Source organism: Lissotriton helveticus, chromosome 3_1 (assembly GCF_964261635.1).
Source record: "Lissotriton helveticus chromosome 3_1, aLisHel1.1, whole genome shotgun sequence".
Lineage (NCBI taxonomy): Eukaryota > Metazoa > Chordata > Amphibia > Caudata > Salamandridae > Lissotriton > Lissotriton helveticus.
The window spans coordinates 1,820,636,179-1,820,651,202 of NC_136061.1; the positions used below are offsets into that span (position 1 = coordinate 1,820,636,179).

Below are 15,024 nucleotides of genomic sequence, written 5' to 3' on the forward strand. Positions count from 1 at the left end.
AACATACCCTCCGTACACCATCGACCACGACCCCCTGCTAGCCTGGGCCAGAGTGAGCCATCAAGACCATGCGCTCAATCCTCTCCGGCTCTCCGTCGGACTCATTCCCGCACCACGTCTTTAACAGAGAAAGCAGCACCATCGCACTTCACCTACGCAACGTCATCAATCTCTTCCTCGAGACCGCAACCTTCCCAGAGATCTGGAAACACGCCGAGATCAACGCCCTACTCAAAAAACCTAAGGCAGACCCAAGAGACCTCAAGAACTTCCGGCCCATCTCTCTGCTCCCCTTCCTGGCCAAGGTCATCGAGAAAACCGTCAACAGACAGCTAATCCAATACCTCGAACAAAACAGAATCCTGGATCCTTCCCAGTCAAGGTTCCGCAGCAACCACAGCACAGAGACTGCCCTCATCGCCGCCACCGACGACATCAGGACCCTGCTGGACAACGGCGAGACGTAGCACTCATCCTCCGCCGCCTTCGACAACGTCTGCCACCGCACACTATGTGCACGCCTCCATGCCGCAGGTATCTGAGACAAGGCTCTGGATTGGACCACCTCCTTCCTCTCTGGCAGAACCCAGAGCGTCTGCCTCCCTCATTTCGTTCCAAAGCCTCCAAGATCATCTGCGGCGTACCCCAGGGATCCTTCCTCAGCCCGATGCTGTTCAACATTTACATGGCCCGCTCGCACACGTAGCCCGACAGCACGACCTCAACATAATCTCCTACGCCGACGACACTCAGCTGATCCTCTCCCTCACCAAGGACCCCATCACAGCCAAAGCCAACCTCCACGAAGGAATGATGGCAGTCGCCGACTGGACGAAGACCAGCCGTCTGAAGCTGAACTCGGACAAGACAGAGGTCCTCATCCTCGGCTCCAACCCTTCAGCCTGGGACGACTCCTGGTAGCCGACGGCACTGGGGGCAACCCCGATACCCACCAACCTGGACACAACCTGGGAATCATCCTCGACTCAACTCTCTCGAAGACCAAGCAAGTCAACGCCATCTCCACCTCCTGCTTCAACACCCTCTGCATGCTCCGCAAGATCTACAGATGGATCCCGACAGATACAAGAAAGACAGTCACCCAGTCACTCATCAGCAGCAGACTCGACTACGGAAAGCCCTCTACACGGGAGCCCCAACCAAGCTCATCAAACGACTACAACGCATCCAAAAAGCCTCGGCACAACTGATCCTCGACGTACCACGCCACGGCCACATCACCCTCCACCTGAGAAACCTGCACTGGCTCCCCGTCAACAAGAGGATTTCCTTCAAGCTCCTCACCCACGCACACAAGGCACTCCACAAGACTGGCCCAGCCTACCTCAACAGACGGCTCTCCTTCTACATCCCCAACCGCCAGCTCTGCTCCGCCGATCTCTCACTCGCCACCGTCCCACGCATCCAAAGAACAACCACCGGTCGGAGATCCTTCTCCCATCTCGCCGCCAAGACATGGAACACCCTCCCACTGAGCCTATGACAGACCCAAGACCTGCTGACCTTCAGGAGAATACTCAAGACCTGGCTGTGTGATTAGTAGCGCCCCCCCCCCCCACAGCGCTTTGAGACCCTCGTGGGTATGTAGCGCGCTTTACAAATGATTGATTGATTGATTGATTGATTGACGGTGTGAGTGAGTGTACAGCATTTCCTCCACATCTCATCTGTAAGCGGGTGTCCAGGTCCGTTTCCCATGCGCTTCTTACTTTGGCATCATGCCCAGGCATTAATTCCAAACCAGTGCGATAGAGGTCTCAGATTAATCTGTCCCCTACGTTATCTGAGATAAGCAACTGGATTCTGGAGTCTAGCTAATACGGAGTGGTCTAAACGTGGAGCATCAACAAAGCAACCATATTCTGTGCGCGAATAAATGTGACCCCCACCCCCGGGAAGGTATCTCCAAATGTAAACAGCTCGTACCACCTCAATGTGCCCTTTACTAGTGGTTCTGTTGTGATAGGCAGCCAAGAATTATCAGGGGAATCCGGGATAGGGGTATTATTGAAAAGGCACAATAACTGTGGTAGGACTACCATTTTTATTATGGTGATCCGGGCTCCCATTGACAGCGGCAACTCAATGCACTCTTTTATTTTAGCGTTTATCTAATGCCGGTACATAGTTTAACCTTAATATTTGCTCTTTTTTCTTATGGAGCATAATCCCCAAGTAGTGAATCTCTGTGTCACACCATGTTCAGCGGGAACCCTTCACATGTGCAGTCTTGTATGGTTGTCAGTGGAAATAATAAAGATTCGTGCCAATTTGTATGCAAGCCTGACAGTTCCCCAAACCGTGTGACTTTCTGTCGTAGAGGCTCCAAATTTTCTGTGGGGTGTCTGATGTATAATAATATGTTGTCTGCATACAGTGTCACCAGTACTGGGCCCTATTTAAACTGCAATCCCCTATGCAGGAGATTTACGTGAAGCTGCCTCACTAGGGCTTTCATTGCTATGATAAACAGAAGCAGTGATAAAGGCAGCCTTGACTAGTGCCCTGTGTTATGTTAAGTACACTGGTTATCGTGCCATTCATTCTGGTGCGCGCAGTGGGGTTGGTGTATCATAGAGTAATAAGTGATATGAACCCAGCCGGGCAGTCCAGCTTGCGCAGCATGGCCTGAAAGAAGGGTTATTCGAGCGAGTCTGAGGCCTTCTCTGCATCCAGCAGCGGGGCCACCGCTGCACCGTAGGCACTACTCTATGCAGAAGTGCAAAAAGCATGCAGAGATTTAATGCAGTGGACGTGTGTGGAATAAACCCAGACTGTGCTGGTGATAGAATTTGCCAGAGGAGCAGCACAAGTCTGGTTGCCACCATTTTAGGTAGTATTTTGGTTTCGAAATTTAAAAGTGATAGCGGCCTGTAGGACCCACAATGCAAAGGATCCTTTCCTGGTTTTAAAAGTAGTTCAATTAAAGCTCCTTGCAGTGTGGAGGGGGTGTACCCCCTCTTCTAGCGCCTCCACATATACTTCCAGTAAGTGTGGTGTCAACATCTCATTATAGATCTTATAAAATGCTCCAGTGAATCCTTCAGATCCCGGGGCCTCTCTCCATCGTCCATAGCTTCAACCGCCTGCTTGACTTCCTCAATACTGAAGGGCTCACTTAGGAATTGTTGCTGCCCATCTATCAACCACACCATTGCTATTTCCTTCAGGTAGCTTGTAATATCGCCCTCAACTCCCGTGCGCCTAGTAGTGTACATGTCAGTGAAGTATCTAAGCAGTTCTTGCATAATTCTGGGAATGAGAGGTATATGTTAATTCTGTGGCCCACGTAAGCCGGGTATATACGACTGGCCACATGGTGGTTGTAGCAGCTGCACTAGCGTGCGTCCAGGCCTCTACTCATCTCCATACCTCCTGGCTATGGCATATTTACCCAGCAAGTGCGCTCTGCTGCTTCTTACTACTCCAGCATCAAGGCCGCCCTCTTAGGCAAATAGTCTAGAGTTGCTCCACCTGCCTGATCCAGCTTTGAGAGCTCTCCCTCTATTCTGGTGAGTGTATGCCTTAGATCCTTCAGTATCCCTGTGCCCTTGGAAATGCACGTCCCATCTTGTATGCTTTAAATGCCTCCCACAGTGTGGCCTGCATTGTTACTACTACCCTACGATGATTTTAAAGTATCGCCTGTTCAAGTTCATCGTCAAAGACTGTGTCCAATAGCGCCCTCTCTGGAATATACACTCTTGCTCTATGCATTCCACCCCAATATGCACCTATTCAGGGCCACAGGGGAGTGGTCAGACAGCAAGCGGGGTAGATGTGTGACATTCCGCATCCAGGGGGTCATGGTATGGGACAGCAACCAGTAGTCTAGTCTCGTCCATGTCTGGTACTGAGCGGTGTAGTGTGTGTAGGCAAGTTCAGTGTGGTGTTGAAAGTTAGGCCGAAAACGTCAACATTATCGGCACCATCTTGCTCTTCTCGAACCCATTCGTGCACGTAAGCGGCAGCCATTTTGAGCACCATGGCCTCCCTGCTCCTCGCTGATAGCCAGCGCGTCTCTCTCTCTCTCTCCCTCGGCCTCGCAGGCATCCCCCCCGCGCCCTGACAACCCCCCGCTCGCACATGCCTTGGGTCATAAACCCCTCTCCAACGCAGCTCTGCCTCAGAACCCCATCCTGTTCCCAGCGCGACACCTCCCTTCATTCCTTTCACGGTCCCAGGCCCTTTGATGCAAAAAACCCTTTTCCTGTGCCCGTTTGTCTTCCTCGTTCCCAGGCCGGCACCTAGCTCTGCCGATACTGTTTATTGCCCCTCCCCGTACAGTGGGAAGCTTCCCTCATCAAAGGACCCTCGAGTTGATCAAAGCCCCCACCCTATGAGATCCGATCGAACCCCCACATTCCGTGAATCGGCGGAATGTCTAGCTGCGCGATAATCATCACCTGTTGTGACCAGGGTGGGACTTCAACTGTAAATGTGTGTGGGAACGGGCTTGGAGCGGGGATTCCGAGAATGTCTTTCCGTACATCAAAGCATTGCCATGAATATGTAATATGTAATAAAGTAATAAACCTGTGTATAAGAGGCCAGGCCTCAGAGATGCGGTTAGAGCACCTCGTGAAGATACTTGCCATCTGATCTGATGTGTTCTCCTCCGGAGAGAATAAACCTTGTTTCCTGCCTTCCAGTCTCCAGCGCCTGCCTCTTCATTAATTAATATTCTGTGGGTTAAAGAGGCGATACAGCCGGGCAAATATCGATTGTCCCCGACCTTAGTTTCAACAATTGGCGTCCCAAACGTGGGGCCCATCAGCGACTCGTGGATCCAGTGGGAGAGGTCCTGACGACAGAGTGAATGACTGCAACGATCGGGAGCGCGCCTGTCCGATAGACCCTCGTCTGACAGCCGATCATCCGAACTTCACTGGTTCCGAACAGACCTCTCTCGAGTGATCTACGGTCCTGACTGGGAACCATCAGGAGTGCCGCGAAGATTACGAGGAAAAGAGGACGATCGGGCGCTGGATTCGGAAGACAAGAACCTGTCCATGCGGTCCGGGTAAGGTCGTGTAAACACGACGAATGGCGAAATGATTATTTGAATTGTTTAGAAAATACTAGTATTACTCATTGTTAATTTATTTGGAGATCCACTGTCTGCAAACGGAGAAACAACAGGCTCTCTCTTTGCAAGCAGTGGAGGATAGGTAATGCAACCGCCGCGCCCATCTTCCTCCCCCACTGATTAATTACTTGAAACTGAACTATTGTTCGCAGACCGTTTCTCTGTCTGCAAACAGGAAAGGGCCCCCCCCTCCCCTTTTTACAGATAGCGAAAGGGTAGGTAACGCAGACCTTTGCGGGCCTACTTATTCTCCCCACCGAATTATTTATTTTTACCGAACGTTAACTATTTGATATTGGTTCATGAGGTATTCACTGCCTGCAAACAACGTAGAATAGGAATATTCTGTCTAGTCTTTGCACACAGTGATAAGATAGGCAGTGCTGACTTTTTGTCCCCATTGTGCTCCGTCATGTCTGTCTTCTCCCCACTGATTGGTAGCCTGTTTAGCCCGGACCGCTTATTAGAGGTGAACCATCCGGCTCCACTGGAAGGCACCCCTAATAAGGACATGTTCATGAAGCATGGATTGATCGCTATAGCCTATAGCAAACTATGGCATAAATATACGAAAAAGGATCGAGAAAGTCAGTGGCCACTGATAGGATCCTTCGATGATGATAAAATAAAAGCGCTAGAAACAGCCCTTGGTAAAAACAAGACAACACCCACTATGCTTGATAGTTTCGGCATGTGGCGCAAAGAAACTGAACAACGTAAAAGGAAAATTGAGAGTAGGTTGGAAAAAGAGCTGCGAAAAGCAGCCCACCTAGCTGCTCAGAAATTAGAAGAAGAGATAAAGGAAAGGGAGAAAGCCAAACAGAAACTAGAAAGGGAAACCTCAAGCCAGTGCCCGGTTAGAACGTCCTCCACGCTTTACCCTGATCTACCCTCGAAACAACGAGCCAACGATGATCTGCTGTTAGGTCCTCCGATCATCTACATGCCCCCTCCATATGCCCCTTCCCAACCCTTGACACAGCACCCACCACCCCCAGGTACGAACGAGGGTACCGCCACAGCTTCGGCCCCCATGGCCTCTGTACCGGCCGAACCCCTTGCATTAAATACTACGTCGACGACAACGTTAGACGACCCGGAGACCCGAAGGGCTGGTTCTGCAAGAGCAAACAGACTAAGCAAAGATGAGCGAACAGGGATCGACAGGATAGCAAGGACACTGGTAGAAAGGAAGGAAGGTGAAGAGTACATCACGGATATGTTTAAATCGTATACAGGGAGTCACAGACGACATTTTACCGTACGACTGTGTTACCATGTCTTGAACACATACGAGGACCGATATCGAGACAAAGGTCCCGAGAGCCTTACGACTCTGTATCGGAAGGTCGATATCGGGGATGAGGGCGAGTGTGATGTGACGGACCTCCTTACGCGTACGCTTGAGGTTTTCCGCCACCTCACTGAACGAGAGTCGGGAACTAAACCCACGACCTCCGTAGTGACCGAGCCACCAACCGAGCAATCTAACACCATGATGCCGATACGAGAGGCTGCCCCTTACTGGGTTCCTCCCCGAGGTACAGGGACTCACGATGATGCAAACAACCAAGATGCAAAGGGAAGGGTAGTGTACAACTGGGTCTACCAGCCATGGGACCGGCAAGAGATTCTGACATTCCGGAAATCTCTGCCTGATCTGCGAAAAAACCCCACTGCCTTCTATACTGAATTAGGTACAGCCCTAGGTTCAACAATCATGACCTTGGCTGACATCGACTTGTTTTTTTGGTTATGTCTACCAGCTGATGTGTGGAAGCAAATCCGGAAAGTCGACCACCTTGAGCTGTTCGGACACACTTGGTCACAACTCGATACCTTCGATAAACAAGGAGGACCTGGACAAAAGCCTTTAAAAACCATCCTAGACCTCCCAGATAAAATTGTACAGAAATTAAAAACCCTGATCCCAGAAAAGAAAGTGGACTGGTCGATAGTAACGGCCTGCCGCCAGAAACCCCAGGAGGATGTATCAGAATACTTCTCCCGGTTTGAAACGGTGTTCTCCGATTACAGCGGCCAGGACATGACCACTGCAACCGGACACCATCTGTTTGTCCAGAATTATGTCAAGGGTCTGTTGTCGGAGGTCTCCCAGAAACTGCAGGCTAGCGAGAGTAGTTGGGCAGCCTCCAAACCTACGGCTATCCTCCAGATGGCCCAATATTATGAACATCAGAAAAATGAAAACGATAGGGCAACAGAGAAAAAGAAGAAGGACTTGAAAGAGAGGGTGATGATGGCCCAACTGCAAGGGGTGACTATAGGGCGAGACCAATACCGGGGAAACTATCAGACAAACGCCCCTAAGGCTGCGTTTCCCCAGGACCGCACCCTGACTCCCCACAGTGGACGCACAGACCTTAGACAGGACCAGTGTGCTTTCTGCAAAGGAACTGGCCATTGGAAATCCCAGTGCCCAGTTCTTCTGGAAATAATCAGGAACAAAGACCCCAAGGACATAGTAAATGGACCAAGAAATAAGGGACAACAGCGAGGGCTTCCAAACGACACAACTAACGACAGATCAGGCAGACCGAATATGTTTGATCGACCCAGACAGAATCAATACCAGCAATCTGACTACGATGACGCCCACAACTTTGCATAGGACAGCCAAGGGCAAGGGAGGGATCCAGTCGAGCTCTATGTTGACCAGCAAGGCCCTTACGTCACTGCTAAGGTCCTGGGTACCAAGTCTCCATTTTTGGTAGACACTGGCACAACACGTAGTGCGTTATCTAAATGACTGATTCCGGGGGCACCCTTGTCTGGCTCACTTATAACATCGACAGGTTTCGATGGAACGCCCTCCACTAACCCTTTGTCTGCCCCGATCCTCTTTGACGTAGAAAATAACACCACTGACACCACGTTTTTGCTTTCCTCAAATAGCCCTGACGCCATTATGGGACTTGACTTATTGAAACACTTCCGAGCAACGATCAGATGCTCCCAAGACGGAGTTCGAGTTTTCCTTTACGACAATCCCGTCCTGCTTAGACATTGCCATCCCCGACGCATGTTTTCCATCACCGACGCTGACACATCCCTGCTTGACACTCTGCCTCCGTATCTGTGGGCCAAGGCGGACTCAGACGTAGGGCGCATGTTGATTGACCCAGTGCACATTACTGTCCGATCAGACGCAACACTCCCAAAACTCCCACAATATCGGATATCGCCCGAGGGCGAGAAGGCATTGGTAAAGATTATTCAGTCACTGATAGACGCAGGAGTGGTAGAGGAAGTGATTAGTAACATTTGCAACAGCCCTATCTTGCCCATCATCAAGAAACAGGGAGAGGGAGATGAGGAAGCATACCGTTTTATCATTGACCTTCGAGAGATCAACAAAGTGGTGGTACCCCAGTACCCTGTGGTCTCGGACATCACCACCATCCTGACTTTGATTCCTTCTACTGCCACCACCTTCACTGTCATTGACCTCAAAAATGCATTCTTTTCCATCCCCATCCACCCAGACAGCCGATACCTCTTCGGCTTCACCCTAAGAAACCGCTCATATAGATTCTGCCGAGCACCCCAGGGCTACACAGAAAGCCCTAGCATCTACAGCCAGGCCCTCAAGAGACAACTAGATCAAGTCCAGTTACCCGACGGAGTGGTGTTAGTGCAATATGTCGATGACATCCTCTTAGCAGCCGACACCACTCCATTAGCAGTCACAGCCACCATTCAACTCCTGCACTTCCTTGCGGAAAATGGCCACAAGGTTTCCAAGAAGAAGTTGCAATTCTGCCAACCCCAGGTCACTTACCTAGGCCACCTTTTGTCCAAAGAAGGAAGAAAACTCACTCCTGATCGAATCCAAACCATTCTAGATACTCCTGTCCCTAAGACCCAGAAGCAGGTTCGCTCCCTATTAGGCCTCACCTCCTTCTGCCGACAATGGTTACCAAACTTTAGCCTCGTTGTGAAACCACTGCTTTCTCTGCTAAGTAAAGACGTCCCTTTCCCACTCCCTTGGACCCCTGAGTGTCAAACTTCCTTCACGGAACTACGAGATGCCCTTTGTTCAGCCCCCGTCCTAGGTACCCCTGATTACAAAAAGCCCTTCTCCCTTTACACTCACGAAAGGGAGGGGTGCGCTTTATCTGTCCTGACCCAGGCCATCGGCCCTAGACAACGACCGTGCGCTTACTTCTCTGCCACTCTTGATCCTGTCGCCAGAGCCTTGCCTGCCTGCCTTCGAGCTGTAGCTGCTGCTGCAATCTCTATCCGACAGAGTGAGGGGATTGTACTCTCGAATTCCCTCACGGTACTGGTACCCCATGCAGTCGACACCCTCCTGAACCAAACCAAGACGCAACATCTGACGAGTGCACGACTGACTGGATACAAACTGACTTTGCTTGCGCCCCATATCACCCTGAAAAGATGCACCACACTGAACCCGGCAACTCTGTTACCCTTGCCAGAGAACGATCCCAATGTGCACCCTGTACATGACTGCGTGACTCTTACGGACGAACAGACAAGAAGTAGGGTTGATCTCAGAGACACGGCTTTCCCTGACCCCGACGGGGAGCTGTGGGTGGACGGTTCTTGCATCAAACTCTCCGATGGTACCACTTCCGCTGCCTATGCAGTCACCACGGCTCGAACCGTAGTAGAAACAGCCCGCATCACACAGCGATCTGCCCAGGCAGCGGAACTGATTGCTTTGACACGAGCCTGCATCCTGGCAACAGGAACCACAGCGAACATTTACACCGACAGCCAGTATGCCTTCGGGGTGGTTCACCATTTTGGGCTCCTTTGGAGGGAAAGGGGATTCTTGACCTCACACGGCACCCCCATTTTGCACGGGGATCTAGTCTCCGCCTTGATCGAAGCTGTCCTCCTCCCCAAGAAGCTCGCCGTCATCAAATGCCAGGCACACAAAAAGGTGACAGACATTATTGGACAGGGAAATGCACTAGCCGACATCACTGCCCGAACGACAGCTGACAATAGGACGACAACACATATGTACGTGACCAGGTCACAAGCAGAAAAATGGACTGACGCTAGAGACACTATCAGGGACATTCAAACGGCTAGCACACAACACGAGTTGACTGAATAGACACGGGTGGGATTAAAAGACGATGAAGGCTGCTGGCGGACAAGAGACACGAACAAATGGTTGCTACCTGATTCATACCTGATTCCCATACTGGCTATGGCACACTCCCCTGCCCACATAGGATCAGCCCCCATGATTGAACTTGTCTCCCGAGTTTGGCACAATGATAAAATCACAGATTCCGCCAAACGTCTGGTCCAACAATGCTTGATATGCCTGCAACACAACCCCGGGAAAGGAACTGTAGGGCCCCGGGGAGGATTTGGGGTCCCAAACCACCCATTTGAGGTCCTGCAAATGGACTACATCCAGCTAGACAGGTGCCAAGGCCTGAAATATGTACTTGTCGTGGTGTGCGCCTTTAGCAAATGGGTGGAAGCATACCCAACCCGTGACAACACTGCTATGGCCACCGCAAAAGTACTATTAAAGGAGTTTTTCCCCCGTTACGGCCTTTGTCGTATTTTATGGAGCGATAACGGCCCCCACTTCATAGCCGAAGTCATCCAATTCATCTTACGGGGGTTGGGCATTAAACAGAAATTTCACGCAGTCTTTCACCCCCAGTCCGCTGGACTTGTTGAACGACACAATGCCACACTAAAGCTTAAACTGGCCAAGATAGTAGCTACCACGGGTCTGAAATGGCCAGACGCCCTCCCACTGGCATTGCTATCGATGCGTTCCACCCCCACCAGACATCACTTAACCCCTTATGAGGTTGTTTTCGGCCGACCCATGAGTATCTGGTCTGCACCGAAACCAACTTCCATTCATGACGTCCCGGACGTCCTAATGTCTGATTATCTGTATAAATTGACTGAAACTCTGTCTGTCATTCATCAGCAGGTGCAGCAGGCCATCCCCGATGCTTCCAGGGGTCCGGGTCACGCCATCCAACCTGGGGATTTCGTGCTGATCCGGAATTTTCAGCGGTCGAAGAGTTTGGAACCCCGGTGGACGGGCCCCTGGCAAGTGTTGATCACCACTCGGACAGCTCTTCGAGTGGAGGGGAAGAAGCACTGGCTGCACGCCCATCACTGCAAAAAGGTCTCCTCAGCCCTGGCCACGACAGACAACGTCAGTACCCAAGAAGAGCTCCTGAACAAAGACCGACCATCATTGAACTGTTATCCCGACACAGAGACACTTGAACTTTCAAAACATTCTGATCCCACTGTGCCATCTCGAGAAGGGTATTTCCTGCGTCGAAAGGAGGGAGCTTCGGCTAAGTAGGCCACTGACTAGGTTAAAAGGTCTCAGAACGGTGACCCAAAACTACCAAGGGTTACCTGGAGAGAAGCTAAACTAAGTCTGTGGTTCTGCCCACTACCGAGCACCTTGAAAACGAAGATGATGGAAGCGCCAGATAAGAAGATGATGGAAGCGCCAAATAAGAAGACGATGGAGACAACAGGAAATACCCACTACAGAAATCCGAGAACAGACAGACTCCATAGCTCAAAGACAATTGCACTCTTCATCGCAATCCTTTTCTGCTTTCTCCTCATGACCACACTCTGGATTGTGGAGGAAAATGCGCCTGCTCACGAAACATTCCTGACCACCGCTCGGCCTACCACCACGAAGGAACATTATCTGATTTCGCTCTCTCCTCAACTCAGAGAGAGGCGAAAGGAGTTTTGGAATAACTCTTTCGTACAACTACTTCACCAACACAATCTCGCCACCAATGCTACCAACTGTTGGATCTGTGGGTTGCTACCCCACGCCACTGGACACTCGATACCATTCATCCCTTCGCCCTTCTCAGTTCATGGTTCTTGCCTTGCTTGGCTGATCCTCCTGCAAGAAAGCTATAAGGACAATGCCACCTCCAGCAAAACCGTAACGCATTTCTCCCACGGGGTCCGGCGAAACAAAACGAAGATACACTTCTGCCCGCAGACCTCCAACGACTCAATCCAAATGGACATCCCTGCTAAAGAACGAATCGAAATGCAGGTGTTCAACAATCCAACCAGACCCACCTTCTCCTACCTACGGAAACGAACGGCTGCCACCCTGACTGTGGCCCTGTCAGTCATCAACGTCACAGGCCACATGTGCATAGAAGGACATGGGACACAACAGGTGGGCCACAGTGCTTGCCGCTTTACCAGAACTTTGGACTCCTCGGATCCTCCTTCCTTTGTGTCGTCCCCAAACATGTATTTCGTCTGCGGCACAAAGGCCTACACCTGGCTCCCCAAAGGCTGGGGGGGCACTTGTTTCATCTCGTTCATCCTTCCTCCGACTTATGTGGCCCCAGCGAATCATCATAGACAAAAGCGAGCCAAGGACATCGAGCAAGCCGACTCAACAGGAGCACAGTTCCTCGATGCCATGAAGGGACTTGTTCCCCTCTGGGGCCCGATGGCAAACAGTCGTGCCATCCGACATCTGACTCAGGCTGTTGAGACAACAATGAACATCACTGCTGGTATTTTTGCTAACAACACCGCCGAGCTCCAAGCAGTCCGCTTGGTGGCCCTCCAGAACCGCCTTGTCCTAGATGTGGTTCTTGTGGACCGTGGTGGAGCATGCCGCATTATTGGGTCCAGCTGCTGTACATACATACCGGACAACTCACCCTCAGTGTACAAAGCTATCGAACATCTTCACAGACTCTCTTCAGAAGTCCACCAGGAGCAGGAAGAATGGTCGCTTGGTGGTTGGTTCTGGAACACCGTTAAGGACTGGGGCTGGAGACTGTTCACCATTATCCTAATTCCTGTAGTTGTAATATGTGGTCTATGCTTAGGAATTCAATGTCTGCCACCTCTGTGTTCATTATGTACGAATTGTATTTGCCCTAAGACTGTGGACTTTGGAAGCGAACGCATGGGAGCATTATATGATGCCGAGGTTAGGGATTTGATGAAGATAGACCTTGAATAGACAAGTTGGCTAGATATGTTGAAAAGGGAGGACTGTTGAAAGTTAGGCCGAAAACGTCAACATTATCGGCACCATCTTGCTCTTCTCGAACCCATTCGTGCACGTAAGCGGCAGCCATTTTGAGCACCATGGCCTCCCTGCTCCTCGCTGATAGCCAGCGCGTCTCTCTCTCTCTCTCCCTCGGCCTCGCAGGCATCCCCCCGCGCCCTGACAACCCCCCGCTCGCACATGCCTTGGGTCATAAACCCCTCTCCAACGCAGCTCTGCCTCAGAACCCCATCCTGTTCCCAGCGCGACACCTCCCTTCATTCCTTTCATGGTCCCAGGCCCTTTGATGCAAAAACCCCTTTTCCTGTGCCCGTTTGTCTTCCTCGTTCCCAGGCCGGCACCTAGCTCTGCCGATACTGTTTATTGCCCCTCCCCGTACAGTGGGAAGCTTCCCTCATCAAAGGACCCTCGAGTTGATCAAAGCCCCCACCCTATGAGATCCGATCGAACCCCCACATTCCGTGAATCGGCGGAATGTCCAGCTGCGCGATAATCATCACCTGTTGTGACCAGGGTGGGACTTCAACTGTAAATGTGTGTGGGAACGGGCTTGGAGCGGGGATTCCGAGAATGTCTTTCCGTACATCAAAGCATTGCCATGAATATGTAATATGTAATAAAGTAATAAACCTGTGTATAAGAGGCCAGGCCTCAGAGATGCGGTTAGAGCACCTCGTGAAGATACTTGCCATCTGATCTGATGTGTTCTCCTCCGGAGAGAATAAACCTTGTTTCCTGCCTTCCAGTCTCCAGCGCCTGCCTCTTCATTAATTAAAATTCTGTGGGTTAAAGAGGCGATACAGCCGGGCAAATATCGATTGTCCCCGACCTTAGTTTCAACAGTGGTGTAACAGTCGCTACACATCGTGTAGTGTATACTAGGCCTGGGTGGTAAAATACTTTCCGCTCGAGGAATTTGCGGAATTTTGATAATTCTGTGTTCCGCGGAGAACGCGGAATCGCCAAAAATTCCGCGGCTTCAAATTATTTTTTGCTTGTACGTGCTTTCAAAATGCGTGTTCGCGAGATATTTCTCCCCGAGCACACAAACAGCGTTCACGAACAGGAAAAAAGCATCGCGAACGGGCGGAACAAGCAACTTTTGCATCCTCGCAGAGATTTTTTACAGTTCCACGGAGCTTTGCGTAGCGCGACTACGCAAATTCCGCCCACCTCTAGTGTATACTGTGCACATATTTCTGCCAATGCAGTGAGGGAGTGGGGTTTAGGAATTAGGACTCTTGCTGTACTATCAAGTGTTAGACCCACCACTATGTTCAAATCTCCACCATTAAAATATGATCCACTTCTAGTAGGGCAATTTGTGTCTGTATTCATGGAAAAATGCAGGGTCGTCTACATTAGGTGCATATATGATGGTCAATAACATTTGGTGTCCCAACAGCTGCCCCAATATCAATACATAACGTCCTTCCGGGTCAATTATTGTACGTACATGCCAGAAGGGCACATTCCTGCGTATCAAAATGGCTACTTTGTGAGAGTATGAACTGTAATTTGCAAAGAACCTGTTATTTCCCCATGTGGAAGCAAATGAGGCTAACTGTGTCGGTGCCAGGTGTGTTTCCTGTAGGAACATAATGTCCACTGCATGCCTTGACATGTTTTGAAAGACTTGCCTAAACTTCAGCGAGTTGTTAAGTCCCCTGATGTTCCAGGTTATTAACGCTATGTCTGCAAATGGTTTAATGTTTGCTGATGTTATCATGTGTTACTTACCTGCACAGCACCCTGAGTTTGAGTGTTTCTTGGTACTGTTGCAACCCTACTTGAGAAATACCCCATTCTCTATGCAGCACGGCTCTAGGAACTTCGCCCCCCTCCTCCGCCC

General features: G+C 50.7%; 1 long non-coding RNA gene across 1 annotated transcript in view; it reads left to right on the forward strand.

Annotated features, from left to right (window-relative positions):
• Window positions 1-15,024, forward strand: part of LOC144825170 (uncharacterized) — a 309,868-nt gene that overhangs the window by 33,164 nt on the left and 261,680 nt on the right. The window lies entirely within an intron of this gene.